The sequence below is a fragment of the Rhinoderma darwinii genome, chromosome 1, assembly GCF_050947455.1.
Source record: "Rhinoderma darwinii isolate aRhiDar2 chromosome 1, aRhiDar2.hap1, whole genome shotgun sequence".
Taxonomy (NCBI): domain Eukaryota; kingdom Metazoa; phylum Chordata; class Amphibia; order Anura; family Rhinodermatidae; genus Rhinoderma; species Rhinoderma darwinii.
This window is the reverse complement of record NC_134687.1, coordinates 84,310,999-84,335,838: the sequence shown is the minus strand read 5'-3', so window position 1 is coordinate 84,335,838 and position 24,840 is coordinate 84,310,999. Positions and strand designations below refer to the sequence as shown.

Below are 24,840 nucleotides of genomic sequence, written 5' to 3'. Positions count from 1 at the left end.
TTTTTCTGTGTTTTACCTTGGGATTTATGCAAGTCATTAAAGATTTCTGTCACCGTTTTTTGTGCTTGAAGTGGCTTACAAGATTCTTTTGTTCCGAGGTTTGGTGTGCCATGCTCCTTCCATGTCTGATTTAAATAATACATTTTAGTTCGAAGGGTTTCCCGACAAGAAGCTAATCATATAGTATACGCAATAGTGTATCAAATAAACAAATACTGTATTCATTGACAAACATCATGACATTTTGTTAGCTCATGACTTTGATTTCTGCCATTTTACAGTATTATCTGTCAAATCATTTGCCGGGTCTGTTAAAGTTGCCTAGACCTAAGGTAACTGTCATCCTCCCTTCTTAAGGCCCTTTTACACTGGCCAATTGTTGGGAAAATGAGTGTTCACAGAATGCTCATTCTTGATAATTGCCCTGTGTAAACATGGCAACGATCAGCTAATGAACGAGCACATGCTCGTCCATTAGCTGATCGTATCATTTTAAATACTGAAAATATTATCGTTGTCGTATGCGCTGCCGACATGATACTAATGTATGGGGACGAGCGATCGGAGTAAAGAGCACTCGTCCCCATACTAGCTCCTTGTTAAAGGAGCAAACGATCGCCGATAAACTAACTGTCTCGTTGATCGGTGCTCGTTTACACAGCCCAGTTCGGGCCATGTAGAAGTACCTTTGAGCATGAAAGCTTCAAAAAACTCCTCTGGCTCTGTTTATCTCCTGAGATAACAAATGATAAGGCTAGTTAAAATTCAATCTGTCTAATCATTCCTTTCAGATCTCAAGTCTATGGGCATCTTTCGAGTCCAATTCTTTTTTTTTTTTTGTGTATCCAGTATTTTTTACATTGCGCCGACACACACTTTGTTTTATTTATTCATGATGCACTCTCTTTTATGTTTATATGTTATTTTATCACAATAGAAAGCAGACTAGAAATACACACTTGATTATTTAGTTTATGATGCACTCTATTGTGCCATCATAATTGCTTTATTTATTTAGGTTGTGCACTCTTGTGATATTACAATAGATAATGTTCTATAAATACAAATGCACCAACACACAGCACATCATTGTTACCAACTGTTACAATTTTTTGGGGATTGCACCAATTTTTTCATCAAAATCTCGCTACTGTCATTTACTGAGAACTAAAGAGGACTCTTTCCTTGATTTTCATATCTTTTGAGGCTGTGGCTCTCACAGTTTCCTCCAAACCATCCTCTGCCTCTGCTTTCCCCTCTCGCTCTTTTTAGATCATACTTTAACCATTGAGGTGTACTGCACTATTTAGATAATTTTCCGTATATAAAAAAATATATATGTAAACATTATGTGGGAACTCTATAGCAAAATTATTTTACCACTGTACACCAAGTATCAGATTATGCAGCTGGTCTTATGGGGCATTGCTCATGTAGAAAGAGGAGGACCAACACTTTGAAGACTTTCTTCAAAGTTTTTATGGGCAGGACTCGTACCTTCATCTAGCTAAACGGATACTAAGCCTGCCCTGAAATTTATTTAACTGAGCACTATTGTATTAATAAACCCTTTGGAGAAGCCATTTGAAGTGTTGGTCCTCTTGTTTCTATACCAGCAGTACCCTATGAGAGTAGCTTTTAAACAATCCTGCATCCCGCTCACTGGACCGGATGGAGCATCTGGAAACTATTGCATTCAGCAGCTTGACATTTTAATACCTTCTTTGGTGTTGTGCCCAGAGCACTGTAAGCGGGTGGTATAGACCCTTTAAATTGTTACATACATTCCTCACCTTGTGTGTAGTGAAAGTGAGTGCCTTCTGTGGTTCTCATTTACCATTTGTCCTGGTGGAGCCTGTTTGCATGTGTATGTTACCTCCTGTGTGTTTGGGCCGGGCTGTCCTCCTTCTCTTCTTGTGTCCGTGCTCCTTGTTATCATCGGTGGAACTACTGCCACAGCGTCCAATAAAACGTTGCACTGGCAGCTAGGGAGAGGAGAGCAGAAAGGTAAAGCTGATGGCAAGTGCAGGGACAGCTGACAGTTAATGTGGCACCATTGCAGAAAAGAGACGGAGAGACTGTATGTCTAGATCTAAGGTTGGAAGTGGCTGTGCCTGTTGTCAGGTTGTACCAAGAGAGGAAGACTGGCTGACTTGAGGCCTGCTGAGAGATCTAATCCTCCAGACGTAAAGAGTGAGTGGACTATCGGGACATAAAGCAAACCAGTGACTAGTCCTACTATATCTGCAAGTTCAAGTAACAAGTCTCCTCTTGTATATCTGAGAGTTGATATAGAGAAGCAAGTTGTTCTTGTATCACAGTTTAATTTGAATAATATATTTGAATACAGGTGCGTAAAGAGTAGCCATAGGGCTCCATAGCAAAATTTTAAATGGGGAGTCACTCCAGCAGCAAGGAAATTCAGGGTATGAAATACCTCTTACCTTTTAGATTAAGCCGGCCTCCATTAGCTGCTGGGCCCCACAGCAGCTGCTATACCTGCTATAGTAGTAGTTACACTCATGTTTCACTATATATAGTATATAAATTATATAACTGGTGTGATTTCGGAGGTATGGTCTGTTAATATTTGTGGTTGCTTAAACCAGTTTTATGATTTTTGCAAATTATGTAACATCTCTTTAAACTGGGATAATCGGCCCATAAGCTCAAATAGAGCATATGAACATCATAGAGATGGGTCACCCACTCAGGACCCTCTATTATCCAGAGAAGAGAGATGCCACAGTAAGGGATTTCAGCTCTTGCGGACTCAGCACGACCATTTATTTCATGGTTGACCATTCATTTGAACAGGCGCTGTGTAATGCTACATCCAACATACAAAGGAAAAATGTGTGGTGCCCGCACTGGCTACCTGGATTTCAGTAGCCTGACCAGTGATCAGCAAATCGCTAGGGTGGCCTAATTTTGAGGGGGTATTCAAGGTAGGGGTAGAAAACTCCTTTATTTAGTCAAGTTTGATTTTTTTTTTCCTGTTTATTACTATTGATATGCATTAGGATAAATTGAATGTCAGTGGTGGTGTCTATGAGTTTCTATTCCCTTTCACCTACGCACCCAGCATGTTTTGCTTGATGTATTATTGGGGGGAGGGGGGATTTAATTCTCAGACAAAAGATCTTTCAGTGGAGATTTACTTTATATCGATAGTCAGTTTTATACTCTGCAGTATTAGCTGTACAAACAGGAGTCCACATTATCGTTATCCATATTAAGTGTGACCATGTAGAGAGAGGCTGATGAGATGTAATGTTTCATTGGCTTTACTTATTCAGGAGGAAATTTCTAGAACTTTAGTGATTTTCTCAGTACTTACAGAAACTGAGTTAGACAGCACAGTTTAAAATTTTGCAGGTGTCCTTCCATCCGAATGAAAACTTCTTCTTATATTCCTAGATATATTCCTATTACATGGCATATTGTATATCATAAAAAAAATTAAAAAAATGAATCTTTCAGAAGAACTTTTTGAAAGTCTTGAGTACTTCTAAAAAAAAATATAAGTAGATCTTTACAGTTCAGTAACCTATTAATATTAAAAAGAAAATGTTTTTGTGTTCATATCCAAATATTGAAAAGAAAAGTAAAGAAAAGTGCACAGAATTTTCTAAAAGTCCCATAGCACTGTCATTTCAATTACCCTTGAAGGACCTTATTTCGCAGAAACACACAACTAAGTTGAGGAAAGTGATGTAGAACAATAGTAACATCTATAGGTGAGCTAAAGCCCTTGAAGGATAAGCATTCTTGGCTGTGCTTCAGGCACTTTATTGCCTTTGCCGATGATTATCTTCCTTCTAATGATCCTCTGCACTGGTTACTGCTGCTTTAGTAATTCCCCAAGCGCTAACAAAATGTCTTTTCAACCAATATTTTAGGAGAAACAGAAAAGCAATCATCTCACTTAGACAGAGCCATTAACTCCTTGGTTGCAGATATTTTAAATATACAAGAAATGCCTCATTATTTGCACATAAGCTTCTAGAACTTACAGCTTTTATACATTCAGTCTCATCTAATGCGCACACATTCTCATATAGATTATATAAAAATTCTGTCCCCAGAAATTAACTCATGGACCATGGCGGCATGCAGCAAACTGTTTATTTGCATGCATATGTCGATACAGGCTGCTTTGTATAGACATGATAAGTACAGGTATAGCTTTTTTAGATGATAAAAAGGGACATGTTTATTTAAGCAGCTATGCCCCCATAGTCAGTCTTATTGCCATCCACTGGGCCCCTAGTATAAGTTACAGTGTCCCCAGTGTCAGCTACAGTGGTCCCATATTGAGCCATAGTGGTGCAAGTGTTTGCCAGAGTAACCCCTGTTAAGATACAATGTAAGGGGTCTAGCTAACCTTTCCACACAAATACGGTCAGAAGGTTTGCCTGGTTTCCCGGGACAGTAGCCATAATTTAGAAGTACCCCGCTAAATCAGGAATGCTTGGGGGGTCTGTATAAATGCATCACGTCCACAGAGCCGCCTATACGAACATGAGGCATGTAAATAAAAAAGATCTTCTGTAAAAGTGCTCCCTAATATTGAGAGCTGTGTGTTTAGACAATGGGGCAGATATATTGCTGTGTGTATACATCTACAATGTCGAAAAATGTGCCAAATGTTGGCACATTTTGGCGCATTTCATTTTAGACTAATTTAAGAACAGATGTTTGTGCCTGACTTGAAACTTTTAAAACGTGTCTAGAAATGGGGTGTTGCTTAGCAGGGAAAGTCTGTGGCTTGAAATGTGCTAAAATGTGCAAGATTGTGCCAAATGAAAACTAAGCCAACCAAGAGTAGAGAGGAGAATAGTGTCTTACATTTCTCATACAGCATGCGCAACTGTGATAATTTGTCACATCTTCAGACTGCTTGGTCTAAGTTTATGCTATCTAAGGCTCCATGCACATGACTGTAAAGGTTGCCCGTAATTGCAGACCGTAATACGGTCCGCAATTACGGACCCATTCAGTTCTATTGGCCGCAGACACCTTTCCGTATCACTATGGATGGGTGTCCGTGCATTAGAACTCTGCTGGGAATTATGGAGCATGTCCATTTTTTTGTGTTTTACGGGCCGTGCTTCCATACTTTGTATGGGAGCATGGCCTGAAAATGCGGGCCGTGATTACGGGCACGGCCATGTACATGGGGCCTAAATCTTTGACAGCTTAGTAAATCTGGCCCAATATGTATCTGGAAGGGGTCTGAAACAATTGAACCCTCTTAAAGCCTACCACTACTGCCCGAATTATTGTCCGTAATTAAATAACATGTTTAGAATCAATAATAAATGTGACTGTGGATACTCCTTCTGTGTGTACCGATGCCTCCAACTTTGCTCGTTTCAGTGACTTCTTGTATCAATGAACACACATGTAAGTCACAATATCTGTGGTCATCAGTATTTTTTCTGTGCCACACAGAAAACCTCCCATAATACAGACATAAGTAACAAGATGGTGCCTGGTCATTGCATAAGCTGGGAGAAAACACCAACAACAGAAATAAGAAGGATCAAATGAGAAAAATAATGCAAAGTGGAATAGGTAGTGGGGGCAGCATCCATGAAGCGGGGGGGGGGCTTCAGGGGGTGGGGGTGGGTTTTCTCAACTATTCCATCCAGTCCTTTTTACCTAGCACAAAGGCAAGACTCACCACTGGGTATAGGGGATTTGGTAAAAACTCAGTGTCTAAGTCAGGGGTCTCAATCTCGGCCAGGTAAGTGGGCCACATGTAGAAAAAATGTGAAGTGGTCGGGCCGCATTTACTTTCAAAATTGATACAATACAAAATTATTGCTAATCAATTAGTTATTTGAACTACTATAACACTATATTACTATAATACTAATACTACATTACTATAATAATACCGCTAGGTTTAAAATTTGAGATATTTCTCCACATGCTTATTTCAACAATCCAGTTTTCCAGTTTAAGTGTCGCTAAATGCAGTCCGGCGGCTCAGTTAGCAGCATTCGGCAGACACACATGTCAAGATATTAGATAGTGCCACAGTGCCCTCCGTGGATGCTGCCGCAGTGCCCTCCGCGGATGCTGCCGCAGTGCCCTCCGCGGATGCTGCCGCAGTGCCCTCCGCGGATGCTGCCGCAGTGCCCTCCACGGATGCTGCCACAGTGATGTTAGGGCCTTGCCCAGAGCTGGGGTCCCGGAGCAGAGCCACTTCTAGCACTCTGCCTGTGATTCCAGCTCTGCTCCTGACATCACTGTCCATATATGGACAGAGATGTCAGGGGCAACACCAGAGCTGGAGTCCCGGGCAGAGCGCTAGTAGGCTCTTCCTGGGACTCCAGCTGTGCTCCTGACATCACTGGGAGCCCCTGACATCATTGTCGATGTATGGACAGCGATGTCAGAGGCTTCCCCAGAGTCCCGGAGCAGAGCCGATACTAGCGCTCTGCCCGAGACTCCGCTCTGGGGAAGACCCTGACACACTGTCCATATATGGGCAGCGATGTCAGGGAATTCCACAGAGTCCCGGAGCAGAGCCGATACTAGCGCTCTGCCCGGGACTCCGCTCTGGGGAAGACCCTGACACACTGTCCATATATGGGCAGCGATGTCAGGGAATTCGACAGAGTCCCGGAGCAGAGCCGATACTAGCGCTCTGCCCGGGACTCCGCTCTGGGGAAGACCCTGACACACTGTCCATATATGGACAGCAATGTCAGGGAATTCCACGGAGTCTCAGAGCAGAGCCTATACTAGCGCTCTGCCCGGGACTCCGCTCTGGGGAAGACCCTGACACACTGTCCATATATGAACAGCGATGTCAGGGAATTCCACAGAGTCCTGGAGCAGAGCCTGTACTAGCGCTCTGCACGGGACTACGGCTCTGGGGAAGCCCCAGACATCGCTGTTCATATATGGACAGCGATGTCAGGGAATTCCTAGTATACTAGCGGCTCTGTGTCCCGCGGGCCGCAGATGACAGCCACAGGGGCCGCATGCGGCCCGCGGGCCGCGTGCTTGAGACCCCTGGTCTAAGTGAAGTTAAGACATATTAAAATGAAGCCAGCTAAAAAAAAATCCATGTTTTGAATAAAAGCTGCAGGGCTTGAAACATGTGAACAGAATGAATATTTTACATTGTTAAGAAAAAAGTTTTGCCCTTTTTTAGCCCAGCTCCTGCCTGATGTAGCATGACATTTGACCAATCATTATTTCCAGGTATCACCGATAAAATTCCACTGGAAAACCATCAAGGCCTAGTGACATTATTTGGGAATTGTGCCATAATGGTTTTAAAATGTGGGATATCTTGGTGTCCAATAATTATGTTTGAGAAATAGATAATTTAGGGAATTTTATGTTTTTTAAATTGGTCCCTAATTCACTCTCCCTATATTGGACTTGCTAATACTCCCCCAAACCTTCAATATCTCTTCATTTATTTCTTGTTATTTCCTTCGATAGTTTTAATTACCCCTATGAATGAATTATGGCCTTGGTTCTTTAACATAGAGAAGAGTAACTTTTCTGATCTACCCTATTCCAAGTACTATCTTTGCCCTATATACTATAGTGACTACTAACATATGCTTTTTAAACATATAGTATACTAATCATATGCCCTTTATCTATTCCATTAAATTGCTTTCTGTGCGGTTACTTACATTTTGTAACATAGTTGCCAAAATACTAGTAGGCACTTGCCTGAGGAAGACACCTGTTACGTGTTGAAACGTGTAGCCCTATGAAATATTTATTTTTTTAAAACTCTTCTTAACGGATTCCAGTCTAAGCCCTTATTCACACGACATGGTTTCCCGGCCGGGAGGCGGCTGTTCATAAATCGGCCGTCACCCGGCTGCAGTAGGAACAATAGACCCCTAATGGGGATAATCACACGACCGATTTTTTGACGGCCCGGGAAACCAGCCATCAACGGAATGTGTCAAGAAGAAATGGCCATGTATTCCGTCGCTCGCGCTCTCTCTCCTCCTCCTCCTCACAGTGCAGAGTGCATGTGAGGAGGAGGAGGGTCTTTTTTGCTCCCTGTAAGAGTCGGAATCCCCAATCCCTGGCCGGGGATTGGGGATTCCGCTACAGGGGAAGTGAGTGACTACACTGTCCATATATGGACACTGCGACGTCACTCACTTCTGAAGCGGAATCCCAGACTCTATGGCCGGGGATTCCGCTACAGGAGAAGTGAGTGACTACTCTTTTTTTGTGAGATTCCGGGAAGTGAAACCAAATCTCGTTTAGCTCCGTGATCTCGTGAGATTTGGTTTCACTTGCCGGAATCTCACAAAAAAAGAGTCAGAAGTGTCAGGATTCTGAGTACACATGACGTCCAGGCTGGATGGTCATGTGTATTCATTATCAGGACACTGTAGTAATGTTAGGGCTTGTGTATGAGGCTGCACATAGCGATATATCTATATCGCTAGTGCAGTGTAAATGAATGGAGAGTAGTGCATGATGCCGATTGGTCAGCGTCATGCACCCCTCTGTACAACGCCCACTTGGTCTAAAGTAAAAGTACGCCCACTTGGGCATTAAGAAAGCTCATTAGCATAAACCAAAATCGCTCCTAACGTTGTGAAAAAAGATTGTTTTTTTTAAATAAAAAGCATTACTGTCACCTACATTACAGCGCCCATCTCCTTATATAGGAGATAGGACACTTATAATGTGGTGACAGAGCCTCTTTAATACTGCTAACAGTGTGTAAAGTTGTGATGTAAATTGAGCATAACAAAAAGAGGTTCTTTAGCACCTAAAGTGTGTGTTATAAAGCTCTCTAAACAAAGATGTCAAAGGGAAATTCCAAAAACTCTTTAAAAGTACAGCCTGTAGCATTTTGTTTTTATATGATTACATCTTTTGCAATAGGAGAAATCACAAGCATTTTTTTATTTAAAATTGAAATATTTTTATATTTTTTATTCTATTTTTACTCTTTTTTTCTTAAAAAAACATAATTCCACTTATGGAGCCACTTATACCAGTTTTCAAGTACGATGTCAAGTAATGGGAGTATGAAAAAAAGGAAACGTGTTAATTTGGTTGGGGAAAGTAAGGTTTAGTTGACTTAAACAGGTTTTCCAGGAGTTAAAAAAATTATCCTGACAGTAGGAAATGTGCTAAATTAATGGAAAAAATAAACAATACTTAAATTCCCTGACGCTACAGGTCTGATGCTCTGGTCTTTTCTCCAGTCTTTTCTTAATTTGCTGTAGCGGTGACGGGCCGTACATTCAAGTGACTGATGCAGCCAATCACTGGCCTCAGTGGTGATGCTTGCATGTACAGCATGAGACAGCTGAAGCAGTGACTGGCTATAGTGATCATATGAATGTACGAGATGTTATCACTGGACAACAGGTATACAAGGACCAACGGAGACTACCGACACATGAGAATTGGTTATTTTTTTTATTTTATTCTATGTCCTACAGTCAGGAAAAAAATTTAGACTCCAGGAAAACCCCTTTAAATATTAAAACCTATGTAGGCTTATTTTACTAGAGCAGAATGCAGATAAGGAAAGAAAAAAATGTGTTGCTATGCTTTTGTAGTATATTATACCATAATGCAAAACTTGTGTATCATCCCTTAACTTCCAGAATAAAAAAGGGAGCAAGCTGAGATTATGATTCATTGTATACCGAATAGCACTATTATCTTTACAGACAGCTATCAATTTGGGCACTAAACATCGATCTGCTACATGAAACACATTTATTCACTGAGGCTTCAGACTTCAGCCATATAAAATCCACAAATTATAGCCCTGTGTGGCTTTAGAACATTGATTACTCAAAAAGGCCAACAAACCATCACTTAATAGAGTCCTACATGTGTATTAAGCTTCATTAAGTGATCCGTTTAAGTGCTTAGATTTTCCACTTTCCACTTGAAATCTTTAGTTTTCTAGTTGCAGAACAAGAACTGTGTAATTTCAAATTGTTAAGATTACAGGTAGACAATTTTCCACTCAAATTCATAAAATGTGACAGCATCTTTTATCCTTGCTTGTACAATATATGTGACGGTAGCACCTGTAAATGATATCCATATAGATATGACAATTTCATAGCATTGTACTGTATAGTAAAAAAAGTAACCAAACACGATATAAATGGCATTTATATAAGAAACAGAGCAACCTAACCTATATCCTGCATGTGAAAAAGTAGCAGTACCCTAACTGGGTTTACCACCTATCGCGGCAACAATTAAAACCAAAGGGTTTTTATCGTTTGATACTGTTTTTCACTTTGCCATTTCTAGCCCAGATATATAATATATCATAGTATTTATATAATTGCAGTACTCAAATAATATGATCCATACTGCATGCATCAAGCTGCCATAGAGGTCAATTAATATATGCAATACTGACAATATAGTATAATTGTCTGTACATATTTTTTTTCTGTAATATGTGGGTTGTAAAAACACCATTCACTTGTATTGCACTGTAGTTTGAAATGTAGTTTGCTGGGTAATCTGCCTATTATAAACATGCTCTAATGCAGGGGTCTCAAGCACGCGGCCCGCGGGCCGCATGTGTCCCCTGGGGTTGTCATCTGCGGCCCGCGGGACACATAGCCGCTAGTATCGGCTCTGCTCCCAGATTTTGGAATTCCCTGACATCGCTGTCCACATATGAACAGCGATGTCAGAGTCTTCCACAGAGAGGAGTCCTGGGCAGAGCGCTAGTATCGGCTCTGCTCCGGGACCCTGTGGAATTCCCTGACATCGCTGTCCATATATGGACAGTGTGTCAGGGTCTTCCCCAGAGCGGAGTCCCGGGCAGAGCGCTAGTATCGGCTCTGCTCCGGGACTCTGTGGAATTCCCTGACATCGCTGCCCATATATGGACAGTGTGTCAGGGTCTTCCCCAGAGCGGAGTCTCGGGCAGAGCGCTAGTATCGGCTCTGCTCCGGGACTCTGGGGAATTCACTGACATCGGTGTCCATGTTTGGACACACGATGTCTGGGGCTTCCCCAGAGCCAGAGTCCCGGGCTTCCCCAGAGCCAGAATCCTGGGCAGAGCGCTAGTATAGGCTCTGCTCTGGGACTCTAGGGAAGCCTCTGACATCGCTGTCCATACATCGACAATGATGTCAGGGGCTTCCCCAGTGCAGGAGTCTCAGTGATGTCAGGAGCACAGCTGGAGTCCCAGGAAGAGCCTACTAGCGCTCTGCCCGGGACCCCAGCTCTGGGGTTGCCCCTGACATCTCTGTCTATATATGGACAGTGATGTCAGGAGCAGAGCTGGAATCCCCGGCAGGGTGCTAGAAGCGGCTCTGCTCCAGGACTCCAGCTCTGGGCAAGCCCCTGACCACTGGCGTAGCTATAGGGGTCGCAGCGGTCGCAATTGCGACCGGGCCCCGAAGCCAGGGGGGCCCACAGCCCCCCCGCACCACATCAATAAAAATTTACTATAGTAACTCGGGCCGCGGGCCCCTGTTACTATAGTAACAGACTTTACTTACCTTCCTGGTTCCGGATCGCAGCGGAGGTCCTGACGTCAAGCGCTGTGCGCAGCGCATAACGTCACAGCGCTACGCGCCGCGCACAGCATCGAGACGACAGAACTCCCGCCATGGCCGAAGAGGAAGGTAAGATTAGCCCTGACTGGCGGGGTCCGATTCCCGGGACCCGCCAATCAGCTGTTTTGAAGGGGCCGCAGCACTCGTACGAGAGCTGCTCCCCTTCATTCCGGTCACTTCATTCCGGTCATGCTGTGAATCGGTGTCGGCTTAGATACATGGCCCATGCGTGATCCTGTCTGATGGGCCCTGTATATAAGCCTACCACACTGTAGGTTTAGATACAGGGCCCCAGCACACAGTAATCTTATACTGTATAAGATTACTGTCTGCTGGACCCTGTATCTAAGCCTACGTTGTGGTAGGCTTAGATACAGGGTCCCACAGACAGTATCACACATGGGCCCTGTATCTAAGCCTAACACATGTGTTACTAATCGGTTTTTTGTGTGTTTTCTTACAGGTTCGGTAGTTGGACTACGTCGGATTCCAGGACTACTTCGATGACGGCTTTTTTTTTATTATCAATAAGATGGTTAATGAGGGCTGTGTGGGTTTTTTTTTTATTTCAATAAAATATTTTTTCTATGTGTTTGTGTTTTTTTTGAAACTATATTACTACCGCTTTAGTAATGGCCGCTGGCTGATTGACAGTATCCATTGCTAAGGCGGGGCTTAGTGTTAGCCGATGCAGAGGCTAACACTAACCCCCATTATTACCCCGGTACCCACCGCCACCAGGGGTGCTGGGAAGAGCCGGGTACCATCCAGTACTTGACCATCTGTAGTGATGGTCGGGCACTGGAGTGGCCGCAGGCTGGTATTATCAGGAGGGGAAAGGCCACCCTGGTAATGCTAGGCTGCTGCTGCTTTATTGTATCTGGCTGGTTATGAAAAATGGGGGGGACCCCACGTCATTTTAAAAAAGAATAAATAAAAAATAATTGGAAAGAACGATGTCGGGTCCCCCCCAATTTTCGTAACCAGCCAGATACAACACAGCAGCAGCAGGCAGCATTACCAGGGTGGTAGGTGCCACTGTTTTTGGCCTTCCCCAGCCTAATACTACCAGCCTGCGGCCGCAACGGTGCCTGCCCGTCACTACAGATGGTCGGGTACTGGTTCGTACCCGGCTCTTCCCAGTACCCCTGGTGGCGGTGGGTATCGGTGTAATAATGGGGGTTAGTGTTGGCCTCTGCACCTGCTAACATTAAGCCCCGCCTTAGTAATGGAGGTAAAGCACATAGAAAAAATATTTTATTGAAATAAAAAAACACAACCCTCATTAACCATTTTATTGAGAATAAAAAAAACGCCGTCATTGAAGTCCTCGAATCCAAAGTCCAACAACCGAACCTGTAAAAAAACACAAACACACAAAAATAAACAGTAACACATAAAGAAGCAAAATTATTATTCTTACCTTTCCTGGTTCCAGCGCTGGAGCCGCAATGTCAGCGAGCTGGGCCCTGTATCTAATCCAATCATGTGTGATACTGTCTGCTCAGCCACTGTATCTAATCCTATCATGTGTGATACTGTCTGCTGAGCCACTGTATCTAATCCTATCTTGTGTGATACTGTCTGCTGAGCTGCTGTATCTAATCCAATCATGTGTGATACTGTCTGCTGGGCCCTATATCTAATCCTATCATGTGTGATACTGTCTGCTGAGCCCTGTATCTAATCCAATCATGTGTGATACTGTCTGCTGGGCCCTATATCTAATCCTATCATGTGTGATACTGTCTGCTGAGCCCTGTATCTAATCCTATCATGTGTGATACTGTCTGCTGAGCCACTGTATCTAATCCTATCATGTGTGATACTGTCTGCTGGGCCCTATCTCTAATCCTATCATGTGTGATACTGTCTACTGAGCCGTGTATCTAATCCTATCATGTGTGATACTGTCTGCTGAGCCCTGTATCTAATCCAATCATGTGTGATACTGTCTGCTGGGCCCCATATCTAATCCTATCATGTGTGATACTGTCTGCTGAGCCCTGTATCTAATCCTATCATGTGTGATACTGTCTGCTGAGCCACTGTATCTAATCCTATCATGTGTGATACTGTCTGCTGGGCCCTATATCTAATCCAATCATGTGTGATACTGTCTGCTGGGCCGCTGTATCTAATCCTATCATGTGTGATACTGCCTTCCGAGCCACTGTATCTAATCCGATCATGTGTGATACGGTCTGCTCAGCCACTGTATCTAATCCTATCATGTGTGATACTGTCTGCTGAGCCACTGTATCTAATCCTATCATGTGTGGTACTGTCTGCTAAGCCACTGTATTTAATCCTATCATGTGTGATACTGTCTGCTGAGCCACTGTATCTAATCCTATCATGTGTGATACTGTCTGCTGAGCCGCTGTATCTAATCCTATCATGTGTAATACTGCCTTCCGAGCCACTGTATCTAATCCGATCATGTGTGATACGGTCTGCTCAGCCACTGTATCTAATCCTATCATGTGTGATACTGTCTGCTGAGCCACTGTATCTAATCCTATCATGTGTGGTACTGTCTGCTAAGCCACTGTATCTAATCCTATCATGTGTGATACTGTCTGCTGAGCCACTGTATCTAATCCTATCATGTGTGATACTGTCTGCTCAGCCACTGTATCTAATCTGATCATGTGTGATACTGTCTGCTGAGCCAATGTATCTAATCCTATCCATGGTTTATAGGGTCGTAGTGCTATAGATATGCTATGCTGTCTCCTATACACACACATTTTTTTGGGGCGGACACATATATGTATTGGGGCTATTTCCCCTGACATTTTAAGCCCTGAGGGAATGTTCACATGGCAGCGTCCGTTAGGGCTGAAATTACTGAGCTGTTTTCAGGAGAAAACAGCTCAGTAATTTCAGCCGTAAAGGCATGTGCAGGCGTCTTTCGCTGCGTCCATTACGGACCTAATTGGAGCTGTTTTTCCATGGAGTAAATGGAAAACGGCTCCATTTACGTCTGAAGAACTGACAGGCACTTCTTTTTACACGCCGCCTTTTGACAGAAAAAAAATGACCGTCGGCACAAAACATCGTAAGACACATTCAAATGAATGGGCAGATGTTTGCCAACGCTTTTGAGCCACATTTTCGGACGTAATTCAATGCTAAAACGCCCGAATTACGTCGGCCATGAGGAGTTTGCGGGGGGGGCCCAATAAGAACTTTTACATCGGGGCCCATGAGCCTTTAGCTACGCCCCTGCCCCTGACATCACTGTGGCAGCATCTGCGAAGGGCACTGTGGCAGCATCTGCGGAGGGCACTGTGGCAGCATCTGTGGAGGGCACTGTGGCAGCATCTGCGGAGGGCACTGTGGCAGCACCTGCGGAGGGCACTGTGGCAGCATCTATGGAGGGCACTGTGGCAGCATCTGCGGAGGGTACTGTGGCAGCATCTACAGAGGGCAATGTGGCAGCATCTACAGAGGGCACTGTGGCAGCATCCACAGAGGGCACTGTGGCAGCATCTACAGAGGGCACTGTGGCAGCATCTACAGAGGGCACTGTGGCAGTATGTACAGAGGACACTCTAGCATTATCTAGGGGTGTGTTGCATTATCTACAGAGGGCACTGTGGCATTATCTAGGGGTGTGTTGCATTATCTACAGAGGGCACTGTGGCAGCATCTACAGAGGAGTCTGTGGCAGCATCTACAGAGGACTCTGTGGCAGCATCCACAGAGGGCACTGTGGCAGCATCCACAGAGGGCACTGCGGCAGCATCCACAGAAGTTACTGCGGCAGCATCCACAGAGGGCACAGCGGCAGCATCCACAGAGGGCACTGCGGCAGCATCCACAGAGGGCACAGCGGCAGCATCCACAGAGGGCACTGCGGCAGCATCCACAGAGGGCACTGCGGCAGCATCCATAGAGGGCACTGTGGCACTATCTAAAAAGGGGCTGCCCAATCTTGACATGTGTGTATGCCAAATGCTGCTAAATGAGCCACTGGACTGCATTTAGCGACACTCAAACTGGAAAACTGGATTGTTGAAATAAGCTTGTGGAGAAATATCTCAAATTTTAAACCTAGCGCTATTATTATAGTAATGTAGTATTATTATTATAGTAATGTAGTATTGTTGTAGTAGTTCAAATAACTAACTGATTAACAATAATTTTGTATTGTATCAAATTTGAGAGTAATGCGGCCCGTCAACCAGGGGCGTAGCTAGGGGGGGGCAGGCGGGGCATTTGCCCTGGCCGCAACCCGGAGGATAGGGAAGGGGGGCGCCGAAGAGCAGCTGATCGCTGCTGACAGGCGCCCCATATGTGGGACACCTGCAGCAGCTTAGGAACAGCCAGGACATTACGGCGTTCTGACTGGGGTCTGTGACGGCCAGGGAGTGGACCAGTCCAGTCACCTGACCTCACGTCAGTGACATGAGGTCAGATGACTAAGGTCAGGGGACAGGTCCACTCCCATGCTGCAGCCTCCCTGCATCTGCCTGTGCTCTGTCGAGAAGCAGAGAGGAAGCTCCGCCCACACACAGCCCGTCCTGACCTGTCAGCAAGAAGACATGGTGAGTGTCTCTCTGCGTGTGTTTGTGTGTCTCTGCGTGTGTGTCTCTGCATGTGTGTGTCTCTGCATGTGTGTGTCTCTGCATGTGTTTGTCTCTGCATGTGTTTGTCTCTGCCATCTACTACATTATCTGTACTCAGAGAGTTATCACTGTGTTATCTGTGGTGCTACATAGGACTGCAGGTAACACTACTACATTATCTGTACTCAGAGAGACATGACTGTGTTATCTGTGGTGTTACATAGGACTGCAGGTAACATCTACTACATTATCTGTACTGTGTGCTAAATTACAATCTCAGCTCTGCTACACAGTACAGATAATGTAGTAGATGTTACCTACAGTCCTATGTAACACCACAGATAACACAGTCATATCTCTCTGAGTACAGATAATGTAGTAGTGTTGCCTGCAGTCCTATGTAACACCACAGATAAGGGTATGTTCACACGGCCTATTTACGGATGTAATTCGGGCGTTTTTGCCCCGAATTACGTCCGAAAATAGCGCCTCAATAGCGCTGAAAAACATCTGCCCAATGAATAGCAGCGCCAATTACGTCCGTAATTGACGCAGCGTTCTAGCGCCTGCACATGCCGTTACGGCTGAAATTACGGGGATGTTTTCAGGCTGAAACATCCCCGTAATTTCAGCCGTTACGGACACCCTCGTGTGAACATACCCTAACACAGTGATAACGCTCTGAGTATAGATAATGTAGTAGATGTTATCTGCAGTCCTATGTAACACCACAGATAACACAGTGATATCTCTCTGAGTACAGATAATGTAGTAGTGTTACCTGCAGTCCTATGTAACACCACAGATAACACAGTGATAACTCTGATTAAAGATAATGTAGTAGCTGTTGCCTGCAGTCCTATGTAACACCACAGATAACACATTGTGCTAAATTACAATCTCAGCTCTGTTAAAATGTGTTATCTGTGGTGTTACATAGGACTGCAGGCAACACTACTATCTGTACTCAGAGAGTTATCACTGTGTGTTATCTGTGGTGCTACATAGGACTGCAGGTAACACTACTATCTGTAATTAGAGAGTTATCGCTGTGTTATCTGTGTTGTTACATAGGACTGCAGGCAGCAGTTACCACATTATCTGTACTCAGAGAGTTATCACTGTGTTATCTGTGGTGTTACATAGGACTGCAGGTAACATCTACTACATTATCTGTGTTGTGTACATATGTGCCTGTGTGCCTATATATGGGTCTGTTTGTGAATGTGTCTTTGTGCTTGTATATATGTGCCTTTTATGTATTTGTATATGATCCTGTCTGTGTATTTATGTGTGTGTGTGTGTGTGTGTGTGTGTGTGTGTGTGTGTGTGTGTGTGTGTGTGTGTGTGTGTGTGTGTGTGTGTATATGTGTTTGTACGTCTATATATTTACCTGTTTGTATATATTCCTGATGTGTCTATGTATATTTGCCTATATGTCTAAATATCTGTCTTTATGTATGTACAGTATATATGTTCCAGCGTGTCTATATATGTGGTTAATTTTTGGTTTGTGTAGGGAGCGGCAATAGAGAGTCCCGCACAGGGCGCCATCCAAGTGAAGGCCGGCCCTGGCTGTCACCAACCCTAGTCAGAAGGAACTCCGCCGCTGCCTGCACCGCATGACCTCCTCGGCTTCTCCGGTAAGTCACACCAGGCAGAGCGGAGAGTGGTAGAGGTAGGCTACTGCTCACCGGTCTGTTCACAGTGTAGCGCTAAGTACAAGGGGGGAGGAGTGTGGCGCTAAGTACAAGGGGGGCTGTGGGGCGCTATCTACAGGGGGGAAGCGGGCTGTGTGTGGCGCTATCTACAGGGGGGGGCTCTGTGTGGCGCTATCTACAGGGGGCTGTGTGTGGCCTCTTTAATTTATTTTCTTTTAATTTATTTTTATGTTAATTACATTATAGAACTATATCGCTTGTAAAATGTAGAAATGCTTTTATACTCGCGTTACATTAAAAAAATCGTGAAAAAAAATTACACCTCATTGATAGGTAGGGAAAGAAAACATGGCGAGGGGGAAGGAGATGTCGGGAAATAAGTTGGGGGGGGCGCCAATCTGAATCTTTGCCCCGGGTGCAGAAGAACCTAGCTACGCCTCTGCGTCAACTTCCCATTTTTTCTATATGTGGCCCACCTACCCTTTTCAGTTCTAGGGCTTCACAGTTTGCTGTTTTGTTAATTTATTTGCCTCCTTGTGAAAAAATATAGTGTATGTGGTGGGAATAGGGAGGGAATTCTTCTTACTCGACGGGGCAGCTTGTCCCTAGGCCCCTAAGCCCATTGGCCCATAGCAGCTGTGGGGTCCGGCCAGGCATGAACCTAGCCCCTCTGCTGCCTGAGGCAAACTATAAAAAGACGCCCCCCCCAATCTATCCGAGTTTTCTCATAGGAAAACATTTGTTGTTTATTTGCTAAAGTGCTGTTTGAGGTATAGAAAAGATTTAAAGAATTCTTCTACTGTATTACTTTAGTATCATACATCAACAACGCAGCATTAACACTGAAAATGGTTTAACACATCTTCTATGCCCCCTTTTTATTACCTAATTGACTTATGATTTTTAACTGGATTCAGTGGCCCAGCGTGGACAGCATGATGCAGTGACGTCATCGTGCCGGGCAGTTGACGTCATGAGCGTGCTCCCGATCTCTTGTAGGCCTCAGGCCTAAACCAGGCTGGTACCTACAAGAGCAAACGGCGGAGCAGGGGTTTCTATTGTGGCAAATTTTAATTTTTTTTACATTTTATACTGGTAACTTTTTTTCGGTAGGTTCCGTCGTAGATTCATTTGACTACCTAAATGATCTACTTTTAAAAAAAAATAAAAATTGTGAAGGAGGGTTGCATGTGGGAGTTTTGATTTCAATAAAAAATAAATTTGTATGTCTGTTTTTTTTAATACTTTATTATGGCCTTAGGGCTGAGGTCTGATTGACAGTAAAAATGCTATCACTAACCCCTATTATTACCCCGGTTCCCACTGCCCCAGGGATACTGGGAAGAGTCGAGTACGATTCAGTACCTGGCCATCTGAAATGACGGTTAGGCAGCGGAGCGACCGCAGGCTGGTATTATCAGGCTGGGAAGGGCCAAAAAAAGTGGCCCTTCCCACCCTGGTGATGCAAGGCTGCAGCTGCTTTATTGTATCTGGCTAGTTATTAAAAATAGGGGGAACCCCACGTCATTTTTTTTTTAAATTGAAAAAAAAATTACGTGAGATCCCCTCCATTTTTCATAACCAGCCAGATACAATAAAGCAGCAGCCTAGCATCACCAGGGTGGGAAGGGCCATGGTTTTTGTGCCTTCCTGGCCTGATAGTACCAGCCTGCGGCCACCCCAGTACCTTTCACTTCAGATGGTCGGGTACTGGATCGTACCCAGCTCTTCCCGGTACTCCTGGTGGTGGTGGTGGGTACCATGGTAATAATAGGGGGTTAGTGCTAGCCTTTTTACTGGCTAACACTAAGCCCCTTCTTAGTAATGGATGCTCTCAATCAGACAGCTGCCATTACTAAAGCGGTAATGAAGTATTCAAAAACAGAGACATAAAAAAAAAGTTTTATTGAAATAACTCTTCCACACAATCCACTTTAACCATTTTATTGAAAAAAAGCTTAAAGTGTAGCTAAATGTTAGACAAACTTCTGACATGTCATAGTGACATGTCAGAAGTTTGGATTGGTGGGGGTCCGAGCTGAAGCAGCTGAAGCACTCATGTGAACGCTCAGCTGCTTCGTGTCTGTTCGGCTTTTTCCGGAAATAAATGTATCGGAGTACGGGCTCATAGACTTTCTACTGAGTCCGTACACCGATAAGTTTTTTTCCGGAAATAGCCGAACAGACACGATTACTTTTTATTGAAAATGATTTGTACTTTTTGAGATACAGCTGCTTTGTATCCTGTATACAGAGCAGCTGTATCTAGTGCTGAGACCTGAATCCATTATGTCACCTATTATCGATCACATCTAAGTTATGAACTTAGATGTGATCGGTAACAGCTCGATCCTGCCCCTTCTAATTTAAAAGGGGTCGGCTGACGCTGGGGGGCCGGGAGTATACACCAAGGGGGGTCTGGGCATTTTACTGACAGCAGAGGTCTCGGGAATAATCCCCCCCATAGAGCCCTCACTAGTTACTATACTGAAAGGTTAGGGGGGTCTGAGCATCCGACTGACTGCTCTAAAAGGGGAGCAGAATATTCCCCCCTATATAGCCCTCTCCAGTAAGTCAGACTCTCAGACCACCCCTCCCCTGCATCCCCCTATCCTTCAATTATAGTAACGTGAGGGCTCTATGGGGTGGTTTATTCCCCCTTCATAGAGCCCTTGGCTGTCAGTAAAACGGCCAGACCTCCCTTGCAGTATACTCCCAGGTCCCGGCCCCCCAGCTATGGCCGGCCAACACCTTTTAAATCAGTGAAGGCAGGAGCGTGAGCGCTGTAAGTGGCGCTCAATTTTTAATACAGGCCACCACTCACCTCGTGCATCGTGCATCTCGTCACTCCACTTCTTATAGAGAGAACACTTGACCGCTCCTTCTGCAGACCTGCTCCTCTCTGGCGGCGCGTGATGCGTACAGCATCAAAGAGGAGGAGTGTTCTTATAGATGGTCACCATCATGCGGCACGTCAGGTAAGTAAAATAAGGCATGCCCCCTCCCCCCGGTCCAGTCCGTCCCTGGTTCAATATGCCGCCCAGGGGCGTAAATAGGAAAGACTGGGCCCCATAGCAGGCAGACAAAAACACCCCACTTGTAGATAGCGACCCCCACCTCCCCCTTCTAGATACAGCCCCCTGTAGATATCGCCATAAAGCCTCCCTGGTATATAACGATATACAGCTCCCACTGTATATAGTGCTACACAGCCCCCCCCTTAGTAGATAGTGCCACGCACAGACCCCTGTAGTTTGCGCCACACACAGCCCCCTGTAGATAGAGCCACAGCCCTCCACCTTGTAAATAGTGCCACACAGCCCCCCCCCCTTAGTAGTGCCACACAGCTCCCCCATGTGTAAAGTGTCACACAGCTCCCCTTGTATATAGTGCCATGCAGTCCCCCTTTGTGTATAGTGCCACAAGGCAATGGCGCATCCGAGAAAGTTGTATCAGCCAGGGGATGTCAATCAAACATGGAAAGTGGGTTTGGAGGCAGGACTGTGTGACTCGTCAGGATATCGTCACCGTCCCATGTCCCTTTAATGAGTAATTAGCATACAGTGTGCGCTGTTTTAAAAGTGGATTTTAAAGATTTTGCTGTATCTGAGAAAAAACATACAGAGGAAGTATTGTCAGGTCATGTATTACCGCATGGTGGCGGTTCAAGGGGTTAAAACTACCAGACCGGTTCCCATGAAATATACAATGAATTGAGAACAATTCCATCTGCCCTGCAATTTTGTTATTATAGATATATCCTATTTAACTACAGATCCAGAACCAAGCTCTGACATACATACAGTACCACAACCAAGCTCAGTACATAAATACAGCACTAGAAACAAGCTCTGACATATATACAGCACCAGAACAAATCTCAGTACATAAATACAGCACCAGAACAAACCTCAGTACAAAAATACAGCACTAGAACAAAGCCCATAAATATATACAGCACCAGAACAAGGTTCATGCATAAATACAACACCAGAACCAAGCTCAGTACATATATAATACACCAGAACCAAGCTCATACAGTGAAGGAAATAAGTATTTGATCCCTTGCTGATTTTGTAAGTTTGCCCACTGTCAAAGTCATGAACAGTCTAGAATTTTTAGGCTAGGTTAATTTTACCAGTGAGAGATAGATTATATTTAAAAAAAAAAAGAAAATCACATTGTCAAAATTATATATATTTATTTGCATTGTGCACAGAGAAATAAGTATTTGATCCCTTTGGCAAACAAGACTTAATACTTGGTGGCAAAACCCTTGTTGGCAAGCACATCAGTCCGACGTTTTTTGTAGTTGATGATGAGGTTTGTACACATGTTAGATGGAATTTTGGCCCACTCCTCTTTGCAGATCATCTGTAAATCATTAAGATTTCGAGGCTGTCGCTTGGCAACTCGGATCTTCAGTTCCCTCCATAAGTTTTTGATGGGATTAAGGTCTGGAGACTGGCTAGGCCACTCCGTGACCTTAATGTGATTCTTTTTGAGCCACTCCTTTGTTGCCTTGGCTGTATGTTTTGGGTCATTGTCGTGCTGGAAGACCCAGCCACAAGCCATTTTTAATGTCCTGGTGGAGGGAAGGAGGTTGTCACTCAGGATTTGATGGTACATGGCTCCATCCATTCTCCCATTGATGCGGTGAAGTAGTCCTGTGCCCTTAGCAGAGAAACACCCCCAAAACATAATGTTTCCACCTCCATGCTTGACAGTGGGGACGGTGTTCTTTGGGTCATAGGCAGCATTTCTCTTCCTCCAAACACGGCGAGTTGAGTTAATGCCAAAGAGCTCAATTTTAGTCTCATCTGACCACAGCACCTTCTCCCAATCACTCTCAGAATCATCCAGATGTTCATTTGCAAACTTCAGACGGGCCTGTACATGTGCCTTCTTGAGCAGGGGGACCTTGCGGGCACTGCAGGATTTTAATCCATTACGGCGTAATGTGTTACTAATGGTTTTCTTGGTGACTGTGGTCCCAGCTGCCTTGAGATCATTAACAAGTTCCCCCCGTGTAGTTTTCGGCTGAGCTCTCACCTTCCTCAGGATCAAGGATACCCCACGAGGTGAGATTTTGCATGGAGCCCCAGATCGATGTTGAGTGACAGTCATTTTGTATGTCTTCCATTTTCTTACTATTGCACCAACAGTTGTCTCCTTCTCACCCAGCGTCTTACTTATGGTTTTGTAGCCCATTCCAGCCTTGTGCAGGTCTATGATCTTGTCCCTGACATCCTTAGAAAGCTCTTTGGTCTTGCCCATGTTGTAGAGGTTAGAGTCAGACTGATTAATTGAGTCTGTGGACAGGAGTCTTTTATACAGGTGACCATTTAAGACATCTGTCTTTAATGCAGGCACCAAGTTGATTTGGAGCGTGTAACGGGTCTGGAGGAGGCTGAACTCTTAATGGTTGGTAGGGGATCAAATACTTATTTCTCTGTGCACAATGCAAATAAATATATATAATTTTGACTATGTGATTTTCTTTTTTTTTAATATAATCTATCTCTCACTGGTAAAATTAACCTAGCCTAAAAATTCTAGACTGTTCATGACTTTGACAGTGGGCAAACTTACAAAATCAGCAAGGGATCAAATACTTATTTCCTTCACTGTACATATATACAGCACCAGAACAAATACAGCTCAATTTAGTGCAACCCCTGCCGTATAGGTTTGTACGGCGTAAAACTACAGCTGCCATCATGGCCCAAACAATGGGGAGGATATGCTGGGAGTTGCTGTTTCACAAAAAAAAAATCATACCACCCATCATCTCGCTGCAGATCATACAGTGACTACATTACTGATTAGAGGCAGAATAAACATTTAGATTAAGTGACTCACCGGTGACGTCTCAGATTCTAGTTCTTTTCTTCTCCCTCCGGTCCAGACCTCTATGATGGATTTCTCCCGGCCATGACCCATTTATGCAGTTTTCCGCTCAGTTGTCTTCAGCTTCTCACTTTTAAAACATTTCTGCACCTATAAACGAAGTTAGAATTCTCAAAACCTCAAAATATAATAGCACCATACACTGTGTCCCTGATTATAATAGTACCATACACTGTGTCTGTAGATAGTACCTCACATATAGCTCTCCCTGTATATAGTGTCCCACATATAGCTCCCCCTGTATATAGTGCCCCACATATAGCTTCCCATGTATATAGTGCCCCACATCCCCACATATAGCTCCCCCTGTATATAGTGCCCCACATATAGCTCCCCCTGTATATAGTGCCCCACATCCCCACATATAGCTCCCCCTGTATATAGTGCCCCACATCCCTATATATAGACCCCCTGTAGATAGTGCCCCACATCCCCACATATATACCCCCCTGTACATAGTGCCCCACATCCCCATATAGACCCCTCCTGTATATAGTGGCCCACATCCCCACATATAAATGACCCCCCCCCCCCCTGTAGATAGAACCCCCGCTGTAGATAATGCCACTCAGTTTTAGTAGAGAAAAAAATAAAACTTTACATACTCACATAATCCCGTCCGGTGGCAATGCAGATCTGCTCTCTTCTGAGCAGGTCTGCTGGAGCGGAACGACGCGTCGTTCAAAGGCGCTGATTGGCGGTGCAAAATGACTTGCCCCGTCAATCAGAGCATTTCAAGCACGGAAGCGGCGCGAATTGCGAAGCTAGCGTTGTTGAAAGGCGCTGATTGATGGGCCAATCAGCATCATTGTAAGGTGTTGAATGGCCGGGCACGGAACATGCCCGGCTATTCAGCACTAATGCATGTATTTGTACCTGCGTGCTATAGACGCAAGTACAATTACTGCAAGACGGGGTGGCTGTCGCTAGCAGCGGGGCCCCCTCCAGTGCTAGCGACACCCCTGGACATGAGGGGTCCCGTGTCGCCCTGTCCATAAATGTTAGAATCTCGGCGGTGCGGGCCCGTAGTAGCGTCACTACAGCAGTAGCAGCCATAACGGCTGCTGGCGGCGCCACCGGGCATATGGGGGGACGTGTCGGCTAGCGGCACGGGCCCCCTCAAGCCAC

At 44.6% G+C, this 24,840-nt stretch overlaps 1 long non-coding RNA gene across 1 annotated transcript; it reads right to left on the bottom strand.

Moving 5' to 3' along the window:
* On the bottom strand, window positions 1-23,774 carry LOC142736214 (uncharacterized). The gene is made up of 3 exons (XR_012880554.1): window positions 23,665-23,774; window positions 1,794-1,985; window positions 1-125 (listed from the first exon to the last, which is right to left on the bottom strand). It is a non-coding gene; the product is annotated as an uncharacterized LOC142736214 (long non-coding RNA).
* Window positions 23,775-24,840: the final 1,066 nt, after the last annotated feature.